The 22,732-nt window shown below is 45.4% G+C and overlaps 1 long non-coding RNA gene across 1 annotated transcript; it reads right to left on the bottom strand.

Annotated features, from left to right (window-relative positions):
• Nucleotides 1–676: 676 nt before the first annotated feature.
• On the bottom strand, nucleotides 677–9,492 carry LOC144157678 (uncharacterized). Its single transcript, XR_013319820.1, has 4 exons — nucleotides 9,387–9,492; nucleotides 8,896–8,928; nucleotides 5,361–5,447; nucleotides 677–870 (listed from the first exon to the last, which is right to left on the bottom strand). It is a non-coding gene; the product is annotated as an uncharacterized LOC144157678 (long non-coding RNA).
• Between the last annotated feature and the right edge of the window lie 13,240 nt (nucleotides 9,493–22,732).

Genomic DNA, 22,732 nt, shown 5'->3' with positions numbered 1-22,732 from the left:
GTGGACGCGTGCGGAACTACATAATGATTTCACTGCTCTTCAAAGATATGGCACTTACTGATGAAACCTTATTGACCTGTTATACGTTTTGGCACAACCACGCAGTTTCTGGTCGCGTCGCCACCTAAACAAATTCTGACTTACTAATGGCACCCTTTACCACTACAGCTACCACCCAACCAGCGACAGATAGCTGTCGGTCAGCAGGACCCACCTCGTCTCTCGCCAACAGTCACCGTCGGGCAGAAGTAGTACACATCTCCTGGGTCAAGTCTTTCAACTTCCAGTCTCCACCCTACCGCCGTATCGTTCATTATACACCGTAATAGTTAACGATGCATATAGTATGAAATACACAGCATACAACCGCCAGGAAGGGTTTTTAAGAACCAAACAACCAGTGAAATCCTGCCTGAGGTTTCTTCGATGCTTTAGTACGCTCTTCCACCTAACCAACTTGCAACAGGACCAAGAAAAACCTTTCACTGCTTTCGTTAGACAACGAAGGGTGGCATGAGGGCGAATACACGCCGCATAACTTTCTACCTTACCCACAGACATTTTAAACGAACAAAATAAAATCTGCAATTACAATATTTCGCTAATTTCAGTCATCTGAATTTCTAGTCAAGTAGAAGATACGACAGTTCTTTGTGTGTGTAATTACGAGGCAGCCTTTCAGAATTGTTCAGAATTTTATTCAATTTCAGTCTGGGCAAGGAACTTTTATCCCGCACGTAGCCCGACGTTTGCACGCTCTGTGAGCTTGAGGCGTTCAGGTTTCCCTTTCTACCCACCAGTTGGTTGGCATTTTCCATAGCCGGAACAGAAAGTCCCGGCACAGCAGGGTGGTTTACCAGAAAAAGGGCACTGAAAAGAACGGGGAAGCAATATTGACAAACAGCTTCCACGTAAAAGATACGCCACCGCGGATAATATGAAAATATAAAATAAACATTGTCAATGGGCACACTATACTGAACTATCATGGCTATGCACAGTATAACACAGCGCACGAGACACGAAGGACGCATGACAAGACAATACTGGTTCCTCGTAGTAAAACAAACGCCCACCGTTTTTCTTTTTTTCCAAGGACGATTAGGGACTGGAACGTTCTTTCGTACGAAGTGCTAAATGCGTCATCCTTGGATTCTTTTTTGGCTACGCTCGGTTCTAATCCTTGAACACAGAACTCAACCTGCATGTCTTACTTGAAACCCGACAACTGCTTCACTCTGGTTTCGTACATCTGAGTGTCGCTGAACCATTCAATAATATTTATTCCGACGTGTTGGCTGTTGTCTCTGCTGTTTTTTTCTAAGCCTGTATTTCCCCTGCTCGTGTATTTTTTGTGTTGACGCCATTGAAAGCAGTTATGGCCTATATATGACTTTATTGCCTTTTTCTGTTCTGCATAAGCTACAACTAGTGCTACGCCTGTCGTACACTTTTTTCCAGTGTGTACTTTGTCATTTACATGCCAAATCGTACTGTTACGAACTCGATCCTCACACATTACAGAATTCAGTAATATTTGTTTTTGTTTCTTTGATTTTATCGTTCTTTGAATATTCAGCATACTTGTGTTATATGTCTAAATTATCTCTTGCTCCTCTTCTGTGCTCGCAGTTTGCAAAATCCATTTCACTGTTTTGTACACTCCTGCCTTGGCGGCTAAAACCCTGCTGGCAGTATTGACCAAATAAATAAATAAATAAATAAATAAACACAATGAAGCAAGATTGCTTTAATTTGTGCTATTTGAGATCCAGACTCTTAGGATACCAAAGCATGTCCCCTTCTATTCAAGCTAAAACGTGGCCTCGTTCGTAATACACTTCGTAGATGGATTCTTCTAAATGAGTAATTGGGCATGAAGGCTGAATAACGTCCACTTATACGCGCCGAAACCACCCTGTAGTGGCTGTCTGACTGCAATTTTGTTTTACTTCCTAAGTTAGCTCTCTATGCGCCGATGTGTACACACACGTTTTATTTCGTGTACTTCATGACAAAAACGGAGGCTCCTTGGAATTGAGGACGAGGCGCACCTCGCCCTCAATAACACAACTCTTTAGCCACTGGCAGCGCCGTACGGGTGTGGGGAAAATTTTCTGCATCAGTTCGCGCATCTGTTAATGGGGAATGACAGTCACCTGAGAAATTAGAACTCAGAAGTAAACATTGTGGCGAAGTTTCGAAAAGGCTGTTCCGACAGTAACAAAATAAATGGATTTGTGTCATACCGAGGCCTACCGAGGCAACGCTGTATGACTTTATGTAATTAAAGTATTACCCAAGAAACTAGAAGACACTTAATAGAGGTTTGTTATGGTATGCGATCATATTCAAAGTGTGTGCTGTGTGCAGGCTCAAAAATACGATCAGCTGGTAACAATTGGACAGTGTTACCCTGTCCATGCCTTTTCATGTCATGGTATGCTTCTTGTTGGCTGGGAAATCACGAATCAATACACTGCCGTGGCAACACTTTTTTTAAAAAACTGTCCTGTCCTTCTGCAATTAAACGTTACCTTTTTTGTGTAGCGATCATATCAAATGCGAAAAGGCGGCACTGCGCATTTAATTGCGTACGATGGTTTGTATTGATGGTACAGGTTCGAGTTCAACTCTGGCCGGGTATATTCTGTTAGTGCTAAGGAAACAAATTGCGAAGCGGGCTAACGTGACATCATTTCTGAGTTAATATAGGTTTCAGTTAGTTGAGCATTTAGTATCGTATACGGAGCGTTGTTTGGCGAACCCCGCAAGACATTCCGGATAATTTCTCGCACTACCGTTCTGTCGTTGCGGTTCCGCTTTCACTCCTTTTTTTTACTTTTCTGACTACGCATTCCAAACGCCCATTGCAAAATCATTTTTTGCTGTAATAAACAGCACGAACACAAAGCATGAATGGACATTACTTTTTGAAGCACCATCGTTGGTGACATGGTTCCCTCAAGTTCACATTGTTAAAGACAGAGGAAATCCTCCTCAATTTTGTAGCACAATAACGTGCGTAAAGGAACGTTAAACTCTATGTTCTTTTGATTCATCCAAAAGCGAAAACAAGTGGGGCAATATAGCATCGAAGAATGGCGAGACAGATATGGAACTGAGCAGGAAAATGCAGAAAATCGCGCAGTCGGGCTGACGCCAGGGGGTTAACCCGAAACCCCGAACGCAACATATAAAGTCTTTGCCTCTCCTCATCGTGGTTTTCGCTTTCTGGAGAAAAAATAAACGCGACACATTGGAAACGTAGAGAAATACGTATTAGAGGAGTTCGAGTTTTTGCTATTGACAGTGGTGGATTTCCCGTTGACGTGTCAATGCCAGAACAGCCGAAATAATAGTCTCACCATTCTACTGGTGTGGTTGACGTGTGCCCTTTCAGCATAGAAAATATTGTAGGGCTTTCCCACATTAAATGACCTTTTTTGTGGTTTTACCCTCCCTTACGTAGCTCACATTGTCAGTGGGCGTTTGCAATTTACCTGGTCGGCTTTATATCACTTGGTATATTTTGTAGTAATCGTCTAGTGTCATCAACAAAAAAATCGAAAGCACACTTTCCTGATAGCCCTTTCTATGTACTTCTGGAACTTAACCGCTCAGAGAGCGTTTTTATGTTTGGATTGGCCACAAAAAAAATTAAGAACAAAATTTATATTTGTGGTGTACCAAGCAAACAGTGCTTGCTAACGAAGCTTTCGCAGGAAACACTTCAAAAGCCTATATTGGGAACATTTTCGTATTCTTCTCATGGAAGAAGCTGTTGCTGGGTGAGTTGGTGAATACTTCATGACTTGCCTTTAGCACCCAAATTGAAGACCAAAAACGCGACAGGACAGGCGCCACTCACAACTGATTTACTGCATTGAGGATTATAGCCCAGGAATGCGCTAACGTTCCGTGCGCGCAATTTTACAAAACCCCTTATTAGGCTATGTGCGGGAGGAATCGAAGCAGGCTTTTTCCCAGTCGAGCAGAAAAACTGACGTGTCCATCGCCCAATGAGATCCTTTTATATGTAATAGGCCACACAAACTATATGGTATCTTCGTTCCCATGTTCTACGTACAGTTTTGGCTTGATAAAGAATCGGCTCACACGTGCGCTTTTGGCAGTGGAATGAAAAATTGGCGACCAATTTTTTTTATTCTGCTAATTCTCGCTTAAGCGGTTGTTAGCTAGCGACCCGCTCGCCTTATATACGCTTTTCCGCATATCACCGGAATGTCGCATACAGCACGCATTAGGAATGGCATGCTTCTTACAGCTTCCTGCCTTTTTTAGTGTGCGTTAGAAACTGCATATGAATTTTCTGTAAGAAGAAACGCCAGCACCGCACGAAGGTGGCTGGCACCCTTTATTATGTTATGAGAAACTCCGTGGCGATAGGCTACAACCTCTGATTATTCGGCGCGTAGATCACCATTCGCCCTCAGTAGAGCTTCCGCCACTGCCGTTACAACTTGCTTACGGAAATCTGTGGAATATACCACATCCGCGTCTTCCGCTAAAGCCGTTTGTACCACATGTGCGCGCCATTTTTGCAGAGTTTACTCCAGGCAGACAGAAGCGATGCCTTTCCTGAAAGCTTTAAACATTTTGTTGTATAAACATCCTTGTTGTATAAACAGTTTGTTGTATAAACAAGCTGGTTATGTCGGTTATACTTGGCAGAGCTTTTTTGTACTTCCTCCCTGTTGTTTTCCAATGTGCTGGAGTTATCGCGCAGATCGGTAACAAGTCAGTCTTCACGTACATAGCGGAACATTCCCCGACCCGCCGCGGTGGCTCAGTGGCTAAGGCGTTGCGCTGCTGAGCACGAGGTCGCGGGTTCAATTCCCGGCCGCGGCGGCCGCTTTTCTGATGGAGGCGAAAAGCAAAAACGCCCGTGTGTACGAGATTTCGGCGCACGATAAAGATCCCCAGGTGGTCAAAATTAATCCGGAGCCCTCCACTACGGCGCGCCTCATCGCCTGCGTTGCGTCGGCGCATTAAACCCTACAATCAATCAATCAATCAATCAATCGCGGAACATTCCCAGTTGTTCGGACACTCATACCTTCACACTGTGGGCCGGGTGTCTTTTTTATCCAGAAACGTCTCATTGCTATAGTTGTTCCGAACTTTGCAAGCTACTAATTAATAACTCCAGTAGTTGGTTGCGCATGCGATGTCCCCTATGATCGCCGGGAGCTTTAATATTTAGAGAGGTTTAGAATATTTTGAAATTTTATAACTGGAAATATTTTAATGTATCGCCTCAGTTCGTAGGTATACCTTTTAGACGTTGTGAATGGGTATTCTGATGCCGTATAAATAGATGTGTTTTATATTCTTACCGTTTGATCTTTACCGATACAACCCGCGGCTTCTCCGGCGACTTGCACCAAGAAAAGGATTGCCATCACAGCGTAGAATCGGAGAACCTGTTTTAAGGTGTACAACAGTTGTTTGACATCAACAGCAGTTGTTGTGAAAGGTATGTTTCAGCACATTTTATTGCGGAACTCGGAACATTTCGCATGCAGAGTTTTACCCGATACAATACCATTTTACTATGGCATAATGCTGTAAAATAAGATTATCGGCACTGGGAAATCACTTTTTTCAACGTTAAAGTAAACGCCATATTTCAAGACAGCCATACTCTTTTTGGTAAACCACCTTGATATTGATTGGGGTGTTTACTCGACTTTAACGCGTATTTTTCCTACTTTTCCTTCCTGATGCGTATCCTCGCGTTAGAATTGTATTTTCAAATTGAATTAGCTTAAAGAGCACGATGCTGCACCCTCCTATCATCGGCAGCTACACCTTTAGCCATTTCTCGATATATGTTGGCATATGTGCCAGAGCTTTTTGGATCCACTACTAGCCAACACCAGCGTGCACAGCCCTCGGTGGTTTTCGTTGCCCTGAACTGTTGGACTCCTCTTCGGCGACCCTTGCGATGGCAACATGTCGCGTTCGGTACGACGTCCATTTCGAAAGACACGCTATTTTGACGGCTGACGAAGTCGGCAATTCCGCTGCTGCCCGAAGAATTGAGGTGAACGAATCGAACACCCGCCAATGGTGGCTCTAACGGGAGCACAAGCGAACGCGGCCTAAAATGTTTCCATGGGCCTCGCCGCAGCCGCCACGTAAATTTAGAGAAGAGTGCTGATGACTAAACCAAATAACAGTACAACTGCCTTATGGTGGACTGTGTGGCACTGATCCAGTTCAAAGCAAGCGCTGTCAGTTGCCAGATGTGCATCCCGCGAACAAAGTTCGAAGAGTCACAGTAGGGCGTCAAGCCACAATGTTTGAAAAATAAATGTGCTTTCCCTGCTTCCGCTGGCCTCGTGCGAGTAGTTCGGCGGTTATTTCTTTCCTTTTTTGCTTGATCCGAAAACTCCCGTTGCGTTACAATCGAGTAAATACGGTAGATTGTAATCATTTACGCAAGTTTCTCGATCTGATTAGAAGAAATGTTACGGCCACTCTGAACGGACTTTATGTCAGAACCACTTATACAATACTAAATTCAGACAAAAAAGATGCTTCGCGGTTTTACAGCACAAGAGTTATCCCGGCCGTCAGTCAATTACAATCTAAAATAGAGGTTTACGCTGCATCCCACCCATTTTCTAAAAGAACAGAGGGTGCAGAAAAAGCCTCACATTACCACACCACACCGACGCGATTACGACCTTTGCTTCGAGTAAATAACGACGTATAGAGATTTCTTGTACAGCTTGCAAATTCATGAAACGAAACTGGGAACCTGAAAACGGAACGGCATACTTGGTACCTGAATACTCCGGTCTGCTGCATACCATTTTGGACTTCACCCTAGTAGGCACCGACACGAGGGAAAAGACGACAGAATGACCTTGTCAGGATGACCGGACGATGCTGACAAAGAGACAGGGCAGCGTCGTGCTGTCGTATTTATTTCCCTCGTGTCCGTGTCTCCAAAGCTTCCGTTCAAAATGCTTAACCGACACCAACTTGCCAAAATGCCGATCCTTCTGGGTCATGCAAATTGCCTTGCATAATAAACGTCAAATGATACCCTTTGGGTCACTTTGTCCTGTTTGCAATCGTGAAGTTTTCTTACGTGAAAATTTATTTGTTTTATTTCTACCTAGCAAGCATCGCCCCAGTAGTTCTCTAGACAAAATTTTGAAATCTGTATACAGTCGAACACGGATATATCGAACACGGGTATATCGAATTATTGTCTATATCGAACTCATAAATTATCCCCTTCAAAATTCTGTGTAAAAGTATAGGAATTCGTACGTTTATATCGAACCGTATTTTTCCCGACATCGGGTATATCGAACGCCGCGGGAGCTGGTAGGTGCTCTTCGGCGGTCGCTGCACCCCCGAATGAGGTTGAGGAGGATGTGGAGGAATGCGGCGGCATGGCGAAGTTCGGGTGCAGGAGGCGACTCCTCGATAGGCTTTTAATGAACCTCCGCGTGGGTACCGAGCTTAAGGTTGACCTGCTGGGAGCCATACATATGATGACAAGTGCTTGGAACGGCGTGAAGAAGGAGACCGTGGCCAACTGCTTCCAGAAGGCAGGCTTTGTGACGGCCGAACTTTCCGAAGCTTGCGAAGACGGCGACGACGACGACAAGTGCATGGGCGACACGTTTCGTGAGTTTTCGTCCCTTTTCCCGGCTGCTGTTCCAGCCGGAGTGTCTGCCGACGACTTCGTGAACGCTGACACCAATGTTCAGGCTGTTTCGAGCCTCGGTGACGAGGATATTGTAGCTGTAGTCGCAGGAACCCAGGCCGATAGCTCGAGTGGTGAGGATCGCCCGGACGAGGAGGCGGCTACACGATCGTACTCCGCGGGTGAAGTGGACGCTGCGTTCAGCTTGATTCGCCGTTGTTGCGGCGACATGGAAAGAACTGGGCTGTCGCACCTGGACGGCCTCGAGAAGATTGAGACCAGCGTCTTTAATTTCATTTCCAGGACGAAGAAGCAGGCCAAGATCAGCGATTTTTTTTCACGGAAATAAAGCGTCCTGTTGCGTCGTCAGTGCGGAATTAGTTGTCATTCTTGAATGCGCCCATCGGTAAGTGATCGTTCGCCATAGGTGAGGTCTCAGAGCCCATATTTTTTATATCGAATTTTTCATATATGGAACAATTTCGCGATCCCCTTGGAGTTCGATATATCCGTGTTCGACTGTAGTAGTTAATTTACCTGTCGCATATAGCAATTTTGCAAACTGGAATATGTTTTCTGGGCCGCACCTTGGTTTGACACAGGCTACGCTACTACGAAGCCAAACTTCAGAACCTCGAAACGGAAGTACGGAGTCACACTTTGTCCTTTAATTCTGTCCTTGAAATATTAAATTACGATGTTTGCTCTGAGGTGTCCTTTTTACTATTCAGTCTGCCTTCAACGAAATACTAGTACCGAATGTTTTTGTTAAATCTTAGAATCGTTGTTAATCGCGGGTGCGCAGTACGGAGTCCTCAAGGGAAAGCTAATGACAAAATTGATACCGGGATGCCCGTACAACCACTGCGATGAACAGAGAAGTTGGTTCTGGTTTCAGTGCTTCATTAGAGGATTTTTTTTTGTTTTCTTAACTGGGTGGGTATTTTCTGGAGAACCATGACGACGGTTTACAAAGGCTACGCTTTGCTTTTGAAGTTTGTCGGCACTATTCGTCGCATTTTGAAACGCTGGGTATTTTACAAAGAGCACTCGGTAACTGTAATTTTCTCTAAACTTATTGATGCTGCAAAACACGTGATCAGAGTTTCATATGGTATTCTGGTATGAGTCGCGATGATTTAATGGCTACACTTAAAGACAACGTCATCCAGGAAAACTACTATTCCAAGAAAGGTTCTTACCAAAGAGAAAAAACCCATGTTCAGTCCGAGAATCTGCAAGTGTATTGGAAATATTCTCAACATATTTTCATCAAGGTTAGTGCTGACTAAGTATAACCAGACATTTGCAGAAAAGACATACAAAATATTTTCTTTCATTTTGCGGCAATTTGAAAATTTTTGTGGTTAGCTTCAACCCTTTCTGCAAGCAAAACGCATGAACGTTATTGAACCCAGTTACCTCGATCGGATTTTAAAACGCACATTTCATCAATACGTCTTTAGAATCAGAGCCACGCAACTTGTAAACAATATTTTTGTATAGAAGGATACCGAGTTGCGTTATGAATGAATAAAATAAATTATGCGCCACAGCCACGTACGAAGAATATTGCCTTGGTGCTGCACTTCTCCACTCTTTTTGGTCGCAAGCTCACTGGTCTACTCTGGTACACAGAACTTTGCACTAAAATCCTAACAGCATAAAACAAAATTGAATTTCGTGCGCTTACCACAGTGCCGTCTATCTCGAGCAAGGTCTGTATGCAGAAAACTGAAGTGTCCACGAATGCTATCCATATATTTATACCCTCAAAAGTTCACTAACCCTGGGAAAGCAAGTGCTAGGCTGAAAGCCTCGACACGTGTTCCACGAAGGCACCCTCAATTTTGCTGCAATCAAATCGTCGAAAAAAACGCGTCGGCCCAACCTTTTTGTTCCAGGAATTTCGTTTATTTTGTTTTGCAGTACAAAACAGGAAACCAAGCATCCGGCTGCAGCTTGCGGCTATTCGGGCACGGCATCATGAATCAGCGTGTTTTAGGTTCTAGAGGGATATTTTTATATTCGCATTGAGCGGTTAGCTTGGCGACAACGCAGAGCTTCCTGTTTTTTGTGAAATCAATTTTTAACTTCAAGGATTAGACAACCTGAAGGAAAAACCCCCGCACGAGGCAACGAACATATAAATGTCTGGAGAACTTTGTTTACGACTGAAGTAATTTAGCGTGAGGGGAATTTAGTTTCCGGCGACAGATTTTGGTTTCAACGCGGTTTACCGGTAAAACACTTGCGCATGTTTACCGAAATATTTTTTTTAATATTCGCGTCTTTAAGTACAAGTATGTGTTTACCTATTTCTATTTTATATATTTCGTTATTGAAATATTTAATATTATTTTTTTACTTGAATATTTATTAGTGGCGTGCTGAAATATTTGCAAGTGGGAGGTCACAAGGGAGGCGACTTTTGATAAATTGGTACCGGCTGGTTGCTTCGCTGTTTTGGAGTTTTTTGTTACTCCGAAAATAGTGAATCAAGTCTATCACGTTTGTTTGCGGCAGCACTGCTTGCTTGGGTTAAATTTCTTGCGTATTTGTATCCCACTGTACGGCGGCATCGAGCAGTTTTACTGGCGTTATCGCTTTCTGCGTGAATTTTCCAGTAATGAAAGTGATCAGGTCTTCGACAGACTCAGCGTGGGTTGTGTTTTTGATGCGTTTCTTCAGGCAACGCTGCACGCGTCGACATATTGGGAGCGGCTCATCCGTTTGCATGTAGCATCGGGAATAGGGCCCCGACAATTTTGTTTGCCTTGATATCATCCGGCAGTAATGCGTTGCACAAAATTTTGTTCATATCTTCCTCAAACGGTATGATATTAGAACACGGCAAACATTTTCACACACACCTATTGCTTTACGAATGCCGCACCATCCAATTGCCGAGGGCATTCCAAGCGTAGCGTTTCAAACGCGCCTTTACGGCCTTTGAGAGCTCCAGCAATCCTGCGCACACGTACTTGCACCTTTCCCGCCGGAAAAACAAGTGGGATTAGGTAGCCGCCCGGAGAATGTTTCTCCGCAATGCCCGCGTCCTTGCGCTCGAGAAAAACTGAATGAAATGTGGGTGAAGGGCAACGAGATTCATCGCATGTTTCATACACAACCTCGAATCCTTCGTCGGGTAAAATGTGGGATCGAACATGACAGCTGTCTGGACACATCTGAGACAGATTGTGAACAATGTACGAGTTTGGCTTCTGAGGAGCATGCCTATTGATTTGACTCAACCTTTTCGATGAGCAAGAATGTGTCGCGAAAGTGTCTGAACTTGCTGAGATATTTTAATTCTAAGAAACAATGTCAAGGCGGTATATGTTAGCGATATCAGGCGACTGGCTGGATATAAATAAGTGCTTATTGAAAAACATTAGACTACTGCCATTCAGATGCGATCCGCCGATAAGCCGCTCAGCCGTTTCGCAAAGTTTGTCGCGAGAAAACACTGCAGCGTGTACGAGCATTCAAGAATCTGCTCTAGGTGTCCGTATGGTTCGGGGGAAGATAACATCTGGAGGTTTGCGGAAGAATGGCTGCATGTAAGACACCACAAACACTCTGTGGTGGCTCGCTGAACATCCCGCGCCGATGCTTGAGTAAATTTAGAATAAATGTAGTTTTTCTACTCTGACTGGCACCCACAGTAGTAATGGCGGCGGGAGTTTGCAGCACATATTTGTGCAACGGTGGCAGGCCATGTCTACTTAAAAGAAACTAAACTCTAACGTAACATGTCATTTATTCGAGTGCTGTAGATATTATTTGCCTGATCACTCATCCCCTCGCGCTGTTTTCTATGACGCTTTCATTTTGTTAGGCGAGCCGATACAAAGACTGCTTATAAAAACGGGCGCGCTGGTGGCACAATAGACATCCAGCCTCGTCACCGGCAGAGCGGAAGGTAAGCGACACTTTTTGGCTCGGCGCCCGCTACAAGCTCTTCTATGCGCAAAGGACACTAGAGTACTCCCACCGGAACCCATCGTCCCACGCTCCCACAAACTTTCAATTCAAAGGGCAGCCAATTCTTAAGCTGCCGTAGATCAGTGCATCCGGAAGGTCATCCCTTTCTTCTGGGAAGAACCAGATGTGCCACCATTACCTGGACAACTTTTTATGGTACGATGAACTGGAGCTGCCGCCCAGGGAGCCAGTTTAAAATCGGGTTAATAATGAACATTTTTCCGAGGATGACTACGCATGCGCGCAACTGGTATTCTCGACCTTCAAGTGCAAGACGCTGGGTGTATACAGTAATTTGTACACGAAGCCTTACTGCCTTCTCTTAAGTGATGTCATGGAGAATTTCTGGAAATGCATCTATGACCCACGCGGCCTCGATCCACTTGCTTTTGTTAACTTGCATCACTGGGCTAGGCGTGCGCGGTAAAAATGTCTAGAAATATCTTTCAGCTTCTGTCCGCACAAACCAACTTTTATTTTTTTAGAAAGGGCGGTGCGGAGGCGTATGCCAGGCAACAGCCCACCGCGTTGTCACCAACTATCCCGAGAGCGGCAACTGTAATGTTGAGAAGATATCCCGCGCACAATCTCCCTTGACGCGAACGGTCTATATGCTTTCCGCATGCAGCAACCGCCCCCCTTTGTCAACTTCCGCTTTCCTTCCCAAGATGCTGTGTTGAACTTTGATGTGCAGCGGGAGGTGCCGGTCACTAAGCAGGGAGTTGTATTAGAAGTGCATCTCGAAAAAACTCCAGAGTTGCGTTCGTCTCACTCCAGCTTTCGTCTCGCTTCCGAAAAACTCGCTGTGCCCTACAAGCTTTTGTCACCCTATCAAAAACAAGTGGAGGAGCTGACTTAACTTCTATGCAATGGTTAGGAGAACAAGCTATTATTTAAGCTATTTGGCAAACAAAAGTACATTTGATATCATCAAAATTTAAAACTGCACTTTGATCTGGGAAGGCGGGTAAAGAAAATCGCATTTTCCCAAACGACACAGATGCAGAGCTTAATTAAACAAAACAACGCCATTCGGCATCAGGCATCCTACTCATTTGAAATAGGTCTCGGTTCCGTAAGGTGCTCCATAACTGCCAGCGTTTTACCGAGCTCCCCCTTTGCACAAGCACGGAGCAGTTCTCAGAGGCTTCGCAGAAGCCCAACCTCTTCCAGTTCCGCATTCTCAATGAGAATGTGGGGCTGTGTCAGCCTGCTAATGCCTCTTTGCGCTTTAAGCAAGAACTCTACCTATCTCAGCTCTGTCATTCTGGAACTTTGTAAGCTGCACATGTACCGTATGTTCTATCATAATGTCCGTCCCGTACTACCCGACGCAACCTTTGTGTACCTGTACATCCATCTACCTCTGCCTACATCTAAATGTTCCGGCTCAAAGGTTGCCTCTTTTTCCTCCTACTTGGACCCCTTTTCCTACACCAGTGGCCTTCTGCTCTTCTCAACGCGCAATGCATCTTGGAGCATTCAAAAACGAAATTCCACTCGAGTCAATTCTTGGGTTCGTAGCACTCATGAAAAATTGTATAGTCTAAATTTAGAATCAAAAGCCATATATAAGCGGGTCAAAGGCTTGAAAATGGGTCACATGGAGGCTGACGTAAGAATTGTACGTCGACTGCTCGCAAACGAGAAGCCTCTATTGACTGCTCCAAGACACCATCGTCAGAAAAAATACTTTACGTTTCTCTGTGCCATCACGCAAAATTGCCCTAAATACAGTGAGCAACAAGGTATTCATCCCAGACGATGCCATCCTCAGCTTACCTTTTTGTTAGAATCCTCCGGCCCCATGTGTGTATATTATGTACAAAGCATAAATATTGTCATTTGTATAAAATGTAAATTCAGTAGATAATGCTTGTATCTACGATTATTTGTACATAACTTGATGAATCGAAGAAAAAAATGTATATTTTTCGCCATTTCATTCTGTGTCACTTTGACTTTCCAATTCGCTTTGCTTTATTAGGAGTAGAACAACTCATGTAGCGGCACACGTGATAGTCCTTCCTCACCAGCACGGGGATTAAAATATCGTTTGCCAGCACGTGTCGGAAAGGAAACTTTTCCATTACGTTAATCAGCTGCTGACCGCACGATAGTCGAGCCACTATGTAAAGACCTTACTATCCGCAGGTTCTTGTATCGGTGGCCTGGAGACGGGTCTTGTTGGATAAGAAATGGTGCGCTGAGCCGATAAAATCGAACATCCCCGGATGAAGTGAACTTCACTAAACAAAGCTGTTCGGCAAGTTGTGCATTATGATTGCAAAATTGAGCGCAACTTCGACACCGACACAAGAGATAACGCTGGTACAAGGGCTCACTCAAAACTAACATTTATTTGAAAAATCGTCTCGTTTTTACACAGTTATTATCACTTGGAGCATGCGCACTGGGATACACTATGCAAAAAAGAGCCAAACAGGTGATAGCCACAAAGTGACATTTCCAAAACTTCAAACTCAGTGGCACGAAAAAGCAGAGATGGGTCGCTGACGCGCTTTTCCTTTTTTTCCTTAGTGCAAAAGGCTTCCAAGAGTTTCCACGCTACTGTGTTATCACTCCTGCTGAGAATTCGACTCTGCTCAAAGAAAGGTCTGCATTTTTTTTTCCGAAGAATTGACAGGCCTGCAATCTTCCCAATGCGGGTGTTGCGAAAGGCAAAGGTCAAATAGGGAAGCCGTCAGACCTGCTAAGGCGAAGCCTGTTGTTCTACCCTATATACATAAGGTTATGTACCACCTGAAAAAGGTAGCAGAAAGGTACAAAGTGCCGGCGATTTTTTCTGCTCCAAAGAACTTGGCCACCTGTGCACACAAATTTCTGGCAAGGCCAAACAAAAACAGCGCGAAAAGTAGCATGCGAAGCGCTATGTGCCTTGTGACGTCGGGGTAGTATATGACATACCGCTTTCATGCGGTGAAGACTATATTGGCCAGACAGGCAGATGTGTTAATGAACCGGCATGCGAGCACAGTAACAATAATACACGCGCGTATTTACCCGCGCATTGTGAAGATTGCAGGCCTGTCAATTCTTTCTAAACAAAAAGCAGAGCTTTTTTGAGCAGATTGGAATTCTCGGCAAGAATGATAGTGCAGTAGGGAGGGAGCTCTTGCAAGCATTTTGCATTAACAAAAAAGGGACAATTGCGTCAGCGACAAATCTGTGCTTTTGCGTGCCACTGAGTTTGAATTTTTGGAAATTTCACTTTGATTGTGGCCATCACCTGTTTGTTTCTCTTTTGCATAGTGTATTCAAGTGCGCATGCTCCCAGTGATAGCTGTGTAAATACGAGACGATGTTTGAAATAAATATCAGTTGCGAGTGAGCGCTTGTCCCGTCGTTGTCCTTTGTGTAGTTGTCGAAGTCGCGTTCTATTTTAAGGCAAAGCGTTTTACCTGTAGCCCCCAAGCATTCTTTCGTGACCGTTGCTGTCAAAAGAAAACTCCCGCGAACCAATAAAAGAATTTATTGGCACCGCCTGGAATCGAACCTGGCACTGATAAACTAACACAGGGGCGAGAGCCCGTGTTGTTACCGATTTAGCTACGAGCCCACGCGGAAACGAAGAAGAAAGGAGGTGCACTCACAAAGCACATCTACGGATTTACCCCCCTGCATTGTCGCTGAATGCCACGTGATAGCGTCACGCGGCCTCTCGCGCCGCTGTGCGGTCCGCTTATGGCACGTCTAGCGGCCCTGTGCGCGCCTTGCGTATGTGCTAAGAGTTAAAAAATTAAAGGAAGCTCCAACCAACGCATAGCATCTGACTTCTATTACGCCAATGTGCTAAAGCCTGTGGCCTCCAATGTTCACGTGAAAAATCACAGCTCCTTTTCGTCCACCCCCCCCCCGCCAAACTACACATCAAGGAACACATTCAGATACTCCTTGATGGCCAGGCCATCACTCCAAGCCCCTGCATCAAGGTCCTGGGCCTACATTTCCAGGCCAACACCAAGAGTGCCGTATCCTTGCAGCGCCACAAACGTATAATCAATCAAATGATACACATGGCCAGGCGAGTTGCCATCAAAAAGCGAGGGCTCAAAGAATCCGATACCGTTCGATTATTTCAAGCTTTTGCCCTCTCGAGAATCGCTTAGGTCAACCCCCTGTCTTCTTCTCGGCAAGAAGGATATAACGATGCTGTAAATGATTAGAAAGGCGGTGGAGTACACCATTGGTGTTTAAATGAGTTCGTCCACATGGAGGCTGCTTATCACGGTGCTCCACAACGCGGTGGGAGAGCTGATAGAGGGCCATCCTTTTAACCAGAAGCTCCGATTGAGCAGAACTGCGGCGAGTCTGCACATCCTTCATCCGATTGTCTGGGCAGCACAGAGTGTCACTCCGCTTGATGTAGTCACGGACTCTTGGCGACAAGAAGTAAAGATGCTCCCTTTGCTTAGAAATATGAACCCCTCACAAGACGAGCGTCGCCGGCAAGCACGGAATAAGGCGCTCAGCACCACCCACGGTAAGGATCATGCCGTTATCTACGCATACGTCTCCCAACATCGAAAGGAGCAATACGCCATCATCGTGGCTAGCTCCGGAACCAACCTCCTTGCGTGTACCTCACATCACGGCCGCACAAGAAGCAGCCATCGCCTTGGCTCTGACTCAACCAGGGGTTCGGAAGGTAGTCACCGATTCCTAAGAAGCCTACCGGAATTGCCAGTCGGGTTGGGTGTTCCGACTTGCACTGCATGTGGTAAAAAACTACTCCCCAAACGGTTCCATTCAGGTCATCTGTACACCAGGTGACGCTTCCATGGATTCCATGGAGGGCAACGAATACACCCACCAACAAGCCTGCGCTTTTACCCCCCGTGCTACAGAGCTGCACGAGGACAGTCATCCGCTTGTCACGTTCAGGGACATAACCCAGCATTATCGCCTTCGGAGACAGACCCTACCTTCGCCTTACCCTAACCATTCCAGAGAACAACAAACTACACTACGGCTCATAAAATCCGGCTCCTTCCCACACCTGACACGTCTTCACTTATAGCACACGAATTGCTGCGACGCAGAATGTAAATTTTGCTCAGAAGTAGGAGCAGTCCTCCACATAATCGGGGTGTGCTATTTTAGCCTTGAGCAACCTCCATCATCTACCCAACAAGAGCAATTGGAGATGCTGCTGTACAGCCCCTCTCTCCCTATCCAGCTTCAACTGGTGGACAGAGCACCGGTGGCGCGTACTGCATATGGGCTCCAGTGAAGAAGGAACCACTTCCCTGCGCCGCACACGGGGCTGTTCGGAAAGCTGAATAGAAGTATCTCCTCCACCTACTGCAACCGATCTTGTCGCCTCCGTCTGCGGCGGCAGAGACGGAGAAGTAAGATTATGTAACACCGGGCTTGATTTTCCTTTAATTTTATAAAAAAGAGTTTCCACTCATGTGCTACACCAATACAACTCAACCAACCAGCGTTCATGCATCATGCATGATTTAACCTTACCAAGAATATCTCTTTCAAGTAATAAATAGTGTGGGTAAGTGTATTTCACTTCTTGATGGTTTCACTATTTGTAGAGCGACGTGAGTGAATTTAGTGACGTCGCATGGGTAATCGTTGTGGGTGCCGTTTACCGCTTTGCTTTCCAACCACATTCACAGGGTGGATTGGCGCGTTTTGTTTGAATCACCACGATAAAGCGGCACACTTCCGAGGCTGTCGAAATAGGTGACGATGCATTCAGGGCAAACAAAAGCACCTAATGCAGCCCTAGCTCCCGCCTTCGGTCCTTGTTGATAATGTACACGCCCGGGGCGCCTTTCTCCCGCGCAATCTGTTCGTCCGCAAACGTGCCGCAAAAGAGGGTACGCGTGGAGGGGTGTTGCGCAGAGGAGGGATAGAAATCTAATTCCATCATGTTTAGGTGACAATTGACAAACTTGACCTGCCAATCCTTGTTAACTTCGAGCACTCACAGAGTTTCCGAGAGAAGCAAACACAGCTCGCATTACTCAGGCTTCGGGCGAACTGTCGCGTTAGCCCTGCATAAACCTGCGTATTTGGGGCAGTGTTTGGTCGTCCTGCTTGGCTCTAAGGCGGTAGTTAAGCATAAAACCATCTCGCTCGTAAGCGGCGGGTGACCCGCGCACGGCCTTTATATTCAAGCTCTGAAAAAAGGAGAAGTGAGACTTCGCGTACAGATCGTTGGAAAAATGAAAGGTGTCCGTTAATTGCTGGCTGACCCCTCCAAAATGACTATTTTTATCGAGAACGGCTGGTGTTTGAATGGGTTTTCTTGGTAATACATTGATAGCTGCTCGCTTTGACCATACGAAAGGTGAGCGTGGAAGACACCGAAGTTGGAAAGAGATCGTCAAACAACAGCTGGGCAGTGATTGGAGGACACGGGTGCTATTCCAGAAGGCTCAAGTTTGAGCGAAACTCAGGCAAGGCGAATCTGTGGTAATATCAATAAGGTCATGGTAATATTCCTAGGCGGGGTTAAAATGCTTTAAAAATGCGACTCATGCTATTTGTTGAGAATTGAGGTGACGCAACTGGTCCAGGGCAGCGCGCTCCAATGGGGCACGACTCGGCCGTGGCGCACCTTTCGGTGCGTTCTCTCGCTCCACTGTTCCACCAGTGGCTACTGGGGGCACGCAAATCCAACTACCTTATTTTATGGCACTTTTACATTATTAATCTGTATTTCACTAGAAGGTTCATTGACTTTTGCATTCCAGGCGTTTTTATGAACTTTTTGTTTGAAATTTGTCTTCCTAAAAAGCCGTGCCTGCCGTCGGTGGCAGAAGACGCAATCACGTGACTGTGGCCAACTGGCAAAAAAGAAACCGGGTGATGAAAACCGTTATATCCAAAACAGTTGCTGCTCGTATTATGTTATCGAAACGCTCTGCTTTTTCATCAAAAATGTCCTCGGGGCACTCAAGCCGGATTATTTGCTTTTACGTAAGCAGACGTATTACGTATTGCCAGCTTGTGTTCTGAAACATTCTACTTGCACCTTTTTTTCTTGCTTTCCTTTATTTGTCGTTGCGTGTTCCAGTTTACAAGCAGACTGGAACACGCCACAGCCTCCCTGGGATCGCTGTTTTGCGAGGGTGGTATGCAGCTGTCTTTCTCGGTGACGTCCCGTTCAGGTGTCACGCGGACGCACTGTTATACAACTTAGTTTTATGAATTTTGCGAACCAGGCACATTAGCTTCTCAAAGCTCCTTATTTCTGGCTAACCCCGAAAACGGCAAAAGGAAGGAATAGTCCCAGGCGGCACAGCACGTTTGTCCCAAGACCGGCCCGTCTATGGCCGCTTTCTGGCATGTCCGGCCAGCATTCAGGTTCTGGCAGCCACTGATCATAGGATGAGCGGCCAATATTCGGCAACCAGCGCTTCGGTATTTGCCCGGCCACCCGTGTTCAGACGCACAATGGCATCTACCCGGCTTCCAGATATTCAGTTCACTTTCGGCTGCCGATGTTGAGAAAGAGAACGGCCCAAGTACGGCTTTAGGGCATCCGTTATTCCTTCGGGAAGCGGTGTTCAGCCGAACCACGGCAAGCGACCGGCAACAAAATATCCCTATTCTTGTGGCCGTTGGTGTTCGAAAGGAAACCGGCCGGAGCGTGGCTTCCTCACATTCGCTCTTTCAACGGCAGAATTTTCGCTTTCTTCGAGCAACCAGTGTTATACAGGAGACCGGCCGACACGGCCCCAGAATGTACATTTTTCATTCGGTTAGCGGTCCTCGGTCGAACTACGGCAAGCGAACGGCCGCAGAATTTTCGGCAACCGGTGTTCAAGAGGACACCAGCCTACGTAAGGTCTCAGGTTACACGACATTATTTCGGTAAGCCGCGTACAGCCGAACAACGGCATGGGTCTGGGCACCGAGAATTCATGCACAGACGTGCTTGGAAGAAGACCCGCCGGGGTAGGACCAGTTTTTTCCTGCGTGAAGAAAGAACCGTTAGGAAGCCGAATGACGAAGACGCGTTTTTTTTTATTCGCTCGGTGTTTCTACGATTCAAATGAATGAACGTCGCTTGGCAAACAGTAATGAGTGTTCTGCGTGAATGTGGAACGTGCAAGGACTCACTGAACATTACCAGGGAACCTTTTAGGCCATCGGAATGCCATTTATTGCCACAAGAAGACTGTGCCACACCGACGGGTGAACTAAGCCTCGCCAGTCATAGCCGCTACCACGCCTCGCCCGCCGGCTTCGTCGACGCATCAGCTCGAGGCTATTCGCCCACTCAAGAAATTGACACCATTTTCGACCTGAGAAATTGACACCATGTTCGACCAAAGGTGGCGGTGGTTCACCAAAATAAGTCGAGCAAGCAGCCGCCACGCAGGAGCTCAACCGGCGCCATGTCAAGGACTCCCAACCAAAGAAAGGCAAGGGCGCGCAAAGGCGCGAGTTTGCGGCTATTCTTCTTACAATAATACTGCGAAAAACAATATTGCACTATTTTGTTGGTGATAAACGTAGAAGAGGCCAAGCTCGTGCATTGGTAGGCTCAACTTCGTGCCCTGCTTCATGGGATTTTATGACTGTCTATTTAGAAATGCGTGTTATTTTAAATTTGCCATAACAACAGAGCCTTGTGAATGACGGAGCCTCGATGTTACTTTAGTTGCGGTGTTTGAAGTTGAGCGTAGCTACACTTCGGAAATGACTGATTTGTTTAAACATAATCGCCAGCATCCTAGCAAACACTGATTTCGTCGGTTTTTTTTTTTTTTTGCACAAGGCAGCTTGTTGCGTTCACGCACGATTTGGCTCTAGCAATAGATAAACTTAAAGTAGTTGACTGTATTTTCTTGTACTGCAAAAAAAAGGCTCTGGCGGTGTTCCATATCCGCTTCTTGTTAGTACATTGCGGGCCATAAACTGAATGAATTGGTCATTGCATGAATAGCGGGGTATATCTCTCTAAAACAGCAGTCGGTCGCTCTCCATGTTTGTTCGTCCGGATATGTACCCGTGACCTCAGGAATTCCCCAAGGGACAGTTGCGGGCCTTCTTTTGTTTGTGTTATATAGAAATGTTATTACTATTGGCCTCAAATATTTGTTCAAAATGTTCGCGAATGACTGTGTAGTTTACAGGACTATAGCGAATGAACGTGAGTCCGAATACCTGCAGCATTATTCCAATTTAATAACATCCTGGAGTGCCGATTCCGAAAAGCCGTTGAATGTTAAAAAGTGTGTTAACGTGACCTTTACAAGAAAATCTTCATTCCAATTGAATACGTATACCGTAAAATACATTGCTTTAAGAACGGCAGGGGAATATAAATAACTAAGATAACTAGGAGTTTATTTAACGAGAGTTTAGAGGTTAAATAGGCACGTTCACAACACAAAAGTTACGGTTGCACGTGTTTTTGGCTTTCTGAGATAAAATTTCAGCTAATCTCCACCTACCATAAAAAAACAACCGTATTTTACTCATGTGCGCTTGATGTTGGCATACGCATGTGTTTTCTGGGATTCCTACACCAAAGATCTGGTTGATACGCTCAAAATCATGCAGAATAGGGAAGTGCGATTCGTATTAAGCAATTGTCACTGTCAACTTACCATGAGGGAAAGTATAGGTAAACTGCAATGGTAAGACGGGAAAGACCGCAGACAAAACCTCAGGCTGAAATTTTTTCGTAATATCTATCATTCGAAAACTGCAGTACAAGGGGAGAAATATGTCCAAGCGCCATTCTACATATCCGAAGTGGGACCGCTACCTTAAAGCAAATTATCAACTTTTCTTTAAAGGTGACGCCTTGCAGGTTCATTTTATCTTAGATCAATACGAGAGTGTATTTATCTTCCACGTATGATTGTACCAACTGTTTATAATGACGATTTTCACCGCGCTTTGTGGAAATATTTTGTTATTTGGTCTCATATTCGATGCTTAGTGTTATGTATCTCCCTGCTGTAATGCATCCAAAGACAGAAGGTATCAAAAAAAATAAAAAAATAAACGAACAAATAAATAAAAATACATAAATAACTCGCGGAGCCGCAAGTTCGCCTCCGACGGGTTGAGAACCGTACGCATTCAAACTTGACCAATGAAATATTCTTTGTTTTATTCGTTACAGTATCCAAGGTTTGCTGTATGAGTACTACCAGTGTTATGGTATTGGTTTTAAACAAATTATGAAACTCTAGTCTTATGCCTTTCCTTGCGTGAACACAGAGAGATACAACTCCAGCCACACTGAAGCAAGGCGTCATTCTCAACGCTTCTAAAACTTTTTTACCATAGTACGACATTAGAGGAAAATTAGGTTCTTTTGGGCAATTAAATGGTGTGCACGTAACTCATGAAAACAACATAACAAAAATAGATTGAAAATGAAAGCACTTGTGCAATCTCTCCTAGGATCAGCCCTGCGAAAGATCATCAGAAAAGTTGTTCGAGTAGAAAATTTCCTTGCAAGAAAAATGGGCAAATACTGGACATACGTTTTGTGTGAAGGAAATTGTATTGAATGCTTCTCAGATTTGTTCGAGTACCAAACCCTTAGCGCCGGTTTTATATACAACAAAACTGGCCGAGCAACTGTTGTAAATATAGTTGATTTAGTCAGAGAAAGTGCTCAGAAAGATTGTCCTAAAAGAAATTGGCTAACCGCGGCACTTTCATTTTTGTGAAATTCTACCCACTAAAGTGCGCCTTCCGCCGCCGCCCCCCCAACTCCTTCCAAGTTTACTACAGGTAAGCCGCCCAACAGAAGATATCAGGACACTGACAATCTTACCGTTTTAAATGCAGAGCATTTCAGTAACTCACGATGTCACCCCCGTTGGCGTCCGTTGTCCGCATCGCTTGTGGTCCGCATCGCTCCCCCTACACTATATAAAGAAATAATACTTACCGGCGCCAGGTTTCGATCCCATGACTCTGCGGGCGGAACGCAAGGTGCACGTCGCTCTAACCACTGCGCCACAAAGCCGACACAGAGTACAAGGTTACGAACGCGCCTTATATCCTTGACTCATTCAACCGTCGGCCACAGGT

The sequence above is a fragment of the Haemaphysalis longicornis genome, unplaced genomic scaffold (genome assembly GCF_048455015.1).
Source record: "Haemaphysalis longicornis isolate Haplotype H1 unplaced genomic scaffold, Haemaphysalis longicornis Haplotype H1 scaffold_10, whole genome shotgun sequence".
NCBI classification, from domain to species: domain Eukaryota; kingdom Metazoa; phylum Arthropoda; class Arachnida; order Ixodida; family Ixodidae; genus Haemaphysalis; species Haemaphysalis longicornis.
Note: the sequence above shows the minus strand (reverse complement) of the source record. Positions and strands in the feature narration are given on the sequence as shown.